Consider the following 9358-nt stretch of genomic DNA (forward strand, 5'->3'; position numbering starts at 1 on the left):
TTAACTGTTTATTAAAGAATAAGGTATTTAAGGCCTGTAACTAACCATTAAACATTTGTTACTTTTATAAACATTTTAATAAGGGCAGTCTTATTGTAAAATGGTATGCTTTTGATATCATAATACCAAAAGGAGTAGTTTGCCAAAAAATAAACCCAAGCATAGTCAGTTGGCCAAGACGTGTTTGGTGTCCAAGGTGGAGTTCTGAGGCTGATATAATAAGACTTGGGAAGCATTTGAGGGGAAAATTAAGGAAAAAGATTGGATTTTTCCATGAACCAGATCCTTTCCTGGGCACTACAGTAAAGCAATGTGTGTCAAAATTAAAAAATGTTATTCTTTAAGTTCTGTAGTATTATAAAAATACAGTCCAAAACAGGTTCAGTGCTGAAGCTGATGAGTGGTCAGCAGTTGTGGCACTGGACAGGTCTGCAGCTCCTTATCTGCTGAGAAGACAGTTAGGATAACGAGTGAGAAACAGTTGCCAGAAGATTACTCTCAGACATTGCATCTGTGCATGTGCCAGACAAAGTATATTGTGCATGTAGTGGTTGTTTGGGTGTAACCTCCAGTGTGAGTATGATTAGTCTATTGCACATACAGTTCAACTGCAGGATTTTTTTTTTTTTTAGTGATTATATGAATTACTGTTCAGTAACTTCTATAAATTGATTGATAACCACTATGACATAAATAAGCATACGTAATTGAATTTTGGTATACAGGCTCTTGCGGTTGAAGGGGTTACATTTGACTTTTTATTATTATTTTTTTTTATGACCTTGTTGCTGTAGCTGGCCTGGTACTCTGTGCAGAGGCTCCTGCGAGTGAGTGGAGTTCCACTGATGGTGGAATGAGACGAGGCCAGAGGGGGTGCAGTGTCCTGTGGAACGCGGGGAGGGTAGACCCTCTGCAGGAAGCCAAACTTATCTGCATATTCTGACACCCATGGAGACCTGCCATAGAGAAGAGAGAGCGGAAGACCTCGAGTTCTGTTGGGCAAACGCTACAGTTCAAAAGTTCAAAAATGACTTAACATATTCATCTTTTATTTTATACTCTATGAGCAATTTTTAAAGTACACCTACCTTGTATCTGGAGGTCTTGCCCATTTTATCAGCTTCACTTACCATAGAGGAGCACTTATGTAGTTTTACAATTACAGACTGCAATCCCTCCATTTCCCTACATACTTTATCCCACTTTACCTCATTTATCAATGGTCATAACTACCACAGAGCTGGTGTTATTAGGGTTGTGGATCATTCTCAGCACTGCAGAAACACTGACGTGGCGTTGATGTGCAAGTGTATGATGTGCTGGTACGAGTGGATCAGACGCAGTAGTGCTGCTGGAGTTTTTAAACACTGTCCACTCTATTAGACACTCCTACCTTATCAGTCCACCTTGTTGATGTAAAGTCAGACACTATAGCTCATCTGCTGCTGCACGGTTTGTGTTGGTCATCCTCTAGTCCTTCATCAGTAGTCAAAGGACGCAGTTGGCTGGATATTGCTAGTTAGTGGACTATTCTCAGTCCAGCGTTGACCCTGAGGTGTTCAAAAACACTAGCAGCACTGCTGTGTCTGATACACAGACCAGCACCACATGAGTGTTATTGCAGAGCTGAGAATGATCCACCCCCCAAATACTACCTGGTCTGTGAGGGTCCATGGGGTCCTGACCACTTAAGAACAGAGTACCTATGTAGTAAGAGGAGCTGACAAATTGAGTGTTGAAACAAGGAGGTGCTCATAATGTTATGCCTGTTCGGTGTACATGGTAAGAGAAGTTTTTTATATATATATATATATATGTGTGTGTGTGTGTGTGTGTGTGTATGTGTGTGTATATATATATATATATATATATATATATATATATATATATATATATACACACACACACACACACACACACACAGTATAGAGTGTGTGTGTGTGTATTTTGTGTATACAAGGTTTTCTTCCAACAGAGAATATATATCATTGTAAGTGCAACTCAACCTATCTGCATGTGTATATATGTATATATATTGTATATTATAATATTATATATTATTCTTTTTAACAGCTTTCTACCAATTATTTGAAACCTGTGAGCACCTGCTTGTGGTGATCTGCCTTCCTAACTAACCTCAAACTTTGCTGATCCACCTAATTATTGCTAATAAATTTCTACAAGGTAGATCGATGACCACTGTTTTAGATTATATGTTTTAGATTTCTGATACTGATTCCAACTTTGAAGAGTGAATGAGGGGACAATGATGAAATGTGATTATATATGTATAATTGTTTCACATCCTAAAACCGGGGAGTCTGAGCTTTATCAAATCTGACCCAGATTAGCTTTGATTATCAGCAAGTTATCAGCCCCTCACTGAGTAGGAGTGATTGTGCCGGTTCTGTGAGAAACTACCTGAGTACGCTGTGTTTGTTGAGGGGACAAGACTGTCTGTGCCTCAGACTCTCCTTATGGGCGATGAAGCAGTTTGTGTAGGTGGTGACATTGTCCTGGGATATCCCTCCTTCAAGAACAACCACAAGTAATCAACGCTGCATCTCCAATCAACGACTACAGCTGGAATCTCCAAGCATATCTTCATGAAAAGCAACGTCACTTCCAGTCAAAAGTGAAATCTACTCTTGTTGCAATACGATTGACTGTGGGTTTTTTTTTACTAGGAAATTAATTCAAGTTGAAGTTGTAAGTAATGTTCTTAGGAAAGTGAAATGAAGTTTTCTCAAAGAGAGGGTTACCATGCATATATAATACAGTTACAAAGATTAGAATCACATTATATTAATTACTCTTTTCTTTAATAATAACTTGTACAGAATAGATCAAAATATTTAAGACACCAGAAGCAAGTTTCAGATGTTTATTCAATAACAACATTTATGGAAAGACCATGGAGTTATTAAATGATCAATTATATACTGTAAGTACCCATTTAGTTTACTAAGTATGTGTCTTCAGGCTTTATGGGAAGTATTCTGGATGGTAATTTTATTATAAAGTATTTTCAAATCTCAGTTCATCAAAACATATTTTTCAGTTTTTTATGGAGTTTATGGAGTTAGCAGCTCTGTTTTTCAATCTGAGCAGATCTAACATTTCTTGTTTAACATTAATTATCGTGTTAGATAATTATCTAACATTCTTGTTCTTTCAGTTATTCGGAACCTATGAAGTTGCACTTTGTTATCATGACTCTATATGTGCATCTGCAACAAAACTGGTGATTCCAAACTTTTGAACAATAGCATCCTGTACACTCAAACATAAAGCATGCATCCAAATCCTGAACCATCCTTAGTGGTTCTTGTTTTTGGGGGAGGGGGCTTTATTTGGTTCTGAACCAATACATGATGTGGCGGTTCTTAGTCTTTAAAAAGATTCTTCACATTTGTGTGTTTCATTAAAAAAATGGTTCTTCAAACAACCATCCATTTCAGGGTTCATAAGGAAATAAAAATTGTTGTTCAATGGTACAAATCTTCAATTCCAGAGCTGGAGGATCAATGTCCAGCACAGTTATTCTGCTCAAAGTGACCTAATAAAGCTGGAAATCAACAGATTAGTTGACATAGATTGATTTGAGTGGAGAAATCACCTAATTGTGTTGGACACCTGCACTGAAGAACTGTGTTTTATGGCATCGCTCCATAAAAGTGATTAAAACTTAAAAGTGTATGTGAGTGTGTGCTCACTGGTTTGTACTGATGCTTACTTTCCTGCTGGATATTTAATTGGAGATAAAAAAGACTACTTTTGTTGTTTATTTGTGTGTGTGTTTATCGTCACTACCTTTCCCAAAGTGTGTTGATCGGGAGCTGAAGTAGCGGTTAAGCAGGCATTCTAGCTTATTTGAAAGACAGAGGTCCTGCAGGACGTTCTCATAAGAGTTATCTTTCTGCCCTTCTCCTTGCTCCTGGAGCACGACGCTGCTTCCTGTAAAGACACAGATAACTGTCAAAGTCAAAACAATGCTGGACTCCTACACTCCTGTGAAATATCACTCCATATCTCTGTACTGCTGTTTCCTTAAAGAGACTGTATCGAAGGTATTGCGCAACTCTTCAAAGGTTGCTGTGTTTCTTGGCTGTTATTCTTACATACTTCAACATCCATAATGACCTTCAGTTCACCCTTGATACTGACCTAGAAAATCAGATGGTAAACTTGTACTGAATGGCAAAATAAGCAAAGATTCGAGTTCATCTGGATGTAGTTCAGTTTGGCAACAAGCCTGCAAAGTCAACTCAGGCCTACAGTGAATTTTAAAAGCTGCAAAGGCAGCCAAGAGAGCTTTTGAGTTCAGATGTTACAGCTTAAGTAACCTACAGCACTGGAGCGATAATAAACTAACATACAGTGCATAATGAGATGATTTGGTATGCAATTTGCATAATGCTGTAGAAATCGCTATTTTTAGGAAATGTAAACCTCAGCTCTGGGGCTGGTGGATCTAGCACACTTTTACACACAAAACACCTCATCTAACAGTCTAACTCTTGATTTATTTATCACTCACTCACTCTCAACAAGTGAGTGCAATTAGCACCCAAATAGCATTTTCCATTTGCATAAATGACGCTGTCTTTTTAACATTTTTTTATATAACTTGAAAGGACTATTTAAAGTGGTTAGACCCTGCTGTAAATGAACCACTAGTAACATTCAGTTTAAACACATATGATGTGTTTCCCAGACATGGATTAAGCTTGGTCTTGGATTAAATTGTAGTGCCTCTGGTGGGTCACCACTGATATTTCATTTTAGCCTAGGTTTACTCTTAATGTGAGTTTGGTAAACTGGCCCTTCATCTTCCAAAAATCAGATAATCGCTCTGGATTTCTCTATGATTTTGTCATGGATTTACTCCAAATGTACTTATTCTGTTCATTGTTATTCTCAATAATCCACATAAATCCTTGATTTATTCTCAGACTTTAAACATCCTAAATGATGCTATTGTGGACTATAACAAGACTTTATTTAATGGTTGCTTGATCCAGTTTATTTTGAGCTTTATTGCTTTTGACAGAGCAAAGTAACATGGACTGATTCACAGGACCAAAGTGTGTGCTGCACTGCAGTTTCATGGTCTTGAATATCCAGATGGAGTGAAATACAATGGAACATTTGTTCTGTTGATGCAGTGTTAGCCTTTACCCTACAACTGCAGGCCAATGTTGACTTTACGCTTACCTTGACCACTTCCAATGTGTAGAAGCCTGCGAGTGTCTGCCGTAGTTTCCTTAACAACTGGCATGGTCTCCTTGACGCTTGTGACTCCTCTCCCTGCCTGCCTGTGGCAGGGTGGGCTGCAGTGACTGGAGGTGGTGGGTGTGACTGGTGAGGCAGCCTGAGTGCGGGACAGAGAGAGGCAAGAGGAGCGTACACTGTGAGGTGTACAAGGGACTGATGTAGAACATGATGGCAATTTGTTGTCTCCAGAAGGTAAGGAAAAGACGTCCTGAGATAGAGGGCTTGTGGTGGGCTTTTCCAGAGGGGGCAGGGTGCTCTGGTCACCTCTTGCCCCACTGATATTTAGGGTCTTGTCCTGCTCCAGGAGAGTGGCTATCATGGACTGACCTTTCTGTGAGAACACAATTCTAATCAGTAATGATATTAGGCCTCACAAGCATGTGAAGCATAGATGATTACTTGATTTATAATATGTGGGCAGCTCAGATGACCTTTCGGTATGAGCTGTAATATGTGCAGTTCATGAGACCAGAATGTGATCACTTTAAAAGAGCTCAGTAATGGTCTGCAATGCAATGAAAGAGTAATTGCATCTGCCTAGTTTTCCCCCTCTAGTGGTTTAGCAGTGCTACTGCAACAACATTTCTTTATGTGTTGCACATGCCATCTTTTACATCATAACCTTGGATGAAGCCAACAGCTCAAGCTGGCACTATGTAGAGTTGGTACAAGACTGACAGAGGAGCCTGTAAGTTGTATTTTTCTTTCATTATTAGCAGAATAAGCACTGGTCATAAATCATGATCAAAATTTAGGGGCTCAAGTGTGCTCTGCCATGTCGACTACTTACAAGTAGCAATACCCCACCCATGAATCTTCCTTCCTTTATCAAAAAGCAGAAGGGGTGTAGAACAACTGAAACTGGAAGGTGGAGAATCTCTTTAAAAGCCTTGATACATTACATTCACCACAACAGAGCAAAAGCAAACGCTGAACTAGTGCCTCAGCATGGCCGTGACCATGAGTCCAAGATCATGTTACATATACATATTGTATTTGTTCTGTGGTTATTTCAAAGATTAAATAGACAGCAGGCTCACCTGTCCAAATGTAGAGGATGCGTAAACACTATTGCTCATATTTTTGCAGAACATGCTCAATCTCTCCGGTGTGTCATGGTCAATCTAAAAGTACATTGACACCAATTTAACACCCCAATTTCATTATACCCAATAAGCGCCATTCCTGTTACTCTTTAATCTCTTCTCCGGCACATTTCATGGAAACAAAAAAATCAATTCCTCTCTTTTCTGAAACAAAAGAATTTGATGACATATGCAAACTCTGTGTCATCATGTACTCACTACCCAGGGTGCATTTTCATGGCTTTCTCTTTCATCTTTTATTAATCAGCACATATATGGACACTGAACTGCAAAAGTAGCTGTTTTGAACTACCTGTTCTTGTCATTCAAAACTAACCCAATGACATACCATCACTGCCAGAACACGAATCTCCACTTTTATTGTTTACAGAATTTGCATTGTTTTAAAATGTCACAATGAAAGTTTCAAAATTACTTGGAAAAGAATTTTGTTCCATCAACTTCCATTCAAAGTTAGGAATGTTTTTTTCCTTCTCCTGTGAAGTTGCCACTTTGGAGATAGAAGGTTTTGTTGCAACAGTCACGATACAGTGCCCTCCACAAACATTGGTACCTCTGCTAATAGTGAGCAAAATGATCTGTAAAATATTCCTAATTACTTATTTTTTTGGTCTTTCATTCAACATATTAGCAAAAAATCTAACCTTTATTTAAATTATATTGATTGAAAGAAAAAAAAATCTTGTCATGAAAAAAATCAAGCACAGTTTGCCGAATGTTACTAGAACTAGAACTTTACTAGAACTTTTGGAGGGGCTGTGTTCTATGGGCAAGACTATTTTACTAGAGGAACCTCACTACTAAGAGGTTTTTGGCAACAAACACCAGAGGGGAGTTTGATGAGGACACAAAGATATGCAGAAAAGTACCTATCCCCATTGTGAATTATGGTGGTGGAGCTGTGATACTGTGGGTCTGTTTTTCTTACAAAGGCCCTGGACAGTTCTTTTGGCTTCATGATATTGCAGACTCCATCACGTTCCAGCAGAAATAAAATCGAAGCCTCACTGTCTCATCCAGGCAGCTTAAACTGGGCAAATGATATAAAGCACACCTCAAAACCAACCCAAAAATGATTCACTGACCACAGAATTAAGGTTTTTTCATACCCACTTCAGTCACCTGACCAAAAACCCAAAATAAAACTGTGGGCTGAGCTGAAAAGGAGACTCCACAAAGCGAATCTGAAGGATGTGTAGAGGTTCTGTATGAAGGAATGGTTTTTACCATGTGTTCTACAGTCTCATTAAGCGTTATAGAAGACTCTGAGATGTTACCTTTGCTAAGGGAGACTGCTTACAATTGTGACTCAGAGAGATTCGAGAAATTATTTATTTATTTATAAGTTTCAGGGTTTTTTATTTTTGAATACATTTTGAATGAAAGATTAAGATCTTAAACAATCATGTTTTTACCACTGGTTTTACTCATGTTTAGCAGAGGTGCCAATATTTGGTGAGGGCACTGTATATGCACATGTTCGCACTGCAGTAATAAGAAGGGTTTCAACTGCTTCATGAGGCCAAGGAACAGGGGAAGCAATCAAAAAAGGGGTTATTTACATACATCAGTGTTAAAGGCCCAGTAACAAACAGAGGAAACAGGCATACAAAAATGAATCATGACAGACTGACTGACTGACTGACTGACTGACTGACTGTCTGTCTGTCTGACAGACAATTGATCCTGAAGGAAATTTAGCAGCCAGTAGCAGACACACAACACTGTACAGTAACCGTAATAGTTGGACCTATGGAAGAAAATACAATGTAGGACATGGTCCCTTCAAGTAAACATTTATTTCACAACAACCAAAAAACAATGCAGTTATACATTTCATATAATTAATTAAAATAAAAAAACTATAAACAAATTGATTATTTCAAGAAATCAAATTTTTGCCTACATTTATTATAATGATGCTATTGTGTCATACATCACTTGTAAGCTGGATACAGCTCTTCAGCTTTGTAAAAACAAAGCTGAAGAGCTGTATCCAGCTTACAAAATGTGTTGTTTAATTAGCCTTCATCTTCCAGTTTATGCAAAGTAACCTTTATGCATGTGGAGCTTCCTCCCTCAGAAAACAGGACTTCAGTCTGTACTGAATTACATTCATAAATGTAAAAATAGGAGGACAGTATAGTAGGGCTGAAACAAGGAAACACAACAGTTATCTCTTTTTTCACTGTTCCAGACACTGAGTTGATTTCAGATAATGCACATTTTTTTCTATTTTCTGTCTCTTGGTAGGACAGTATTTACTTAGCCTGCAACAGGACCACACAATGGGCTCATGCATGCCAAAACTAATATTTCCTGTATGTGCTAAAGTATGCTTGCTTCAGGCTCATTGTTGAGTACAGGGCTGCCTGGTTTGGGGCAAGTCCAGGGGTCAGGCTGGTACAACTTCAGTGAATGCTGTTTGTAAGGCTTGTAGTCTGTTCTGTGGGTGCTCTGTAGCTCTGCCTTTGACCAAGGGCCTTGGGTAAATGTACCCTTTGGAATGCAGACAGAAAAAATAATTCTACTGTCCATGAAGCACAGTAGCTTCCTCCAAAGTACGATATCACAAAGCAGGATTTCTTGGTAAAGCTGGATAACTTCAGCCAAAGTGAGAACTGTCCAATAAAATGATACTGACTTTTAGATAAGCTGTATTTTGGTCTTATGTAGATTAATGCTGAATCCTAAATCCTGCTGTAAGGTTTAAACATGCTGTTTATTCGTTTTAATTCTTCCACCTTTTAGCTTTACTCGGTTATATGAAAAATTGTGTTTCAGTCTGTCACGAGTACTTTAGGTATGCTTTACCTTACAGTTCTTCAAGCTAGAAATCACCTGTCCAGATCACATTTTCTCCAAGATCAGATTTTCTAAAGCACTGCACTAGAGAACTCAGCTGTATGTAGAATGCGAGCAGCTATATGTAGAATGTTGAATTTTGAGAATGTTGTCACAATATGGTAGTGTTC

Source organism: Pygocentrus nattereri, chromosome 2, assembly GCF_015220715.1.
Source record: "Pygocentrus nattereri isolate fPygNat1 chromosome 2, fPygNat1.pri, whole genome shotgun sequence".
NCBI lineage: Eukaryota > Metazoa > Chordata > Actinopteri > Characiformes > Serrasalmidae > Pygocentrus > Pygocentrus nattereri.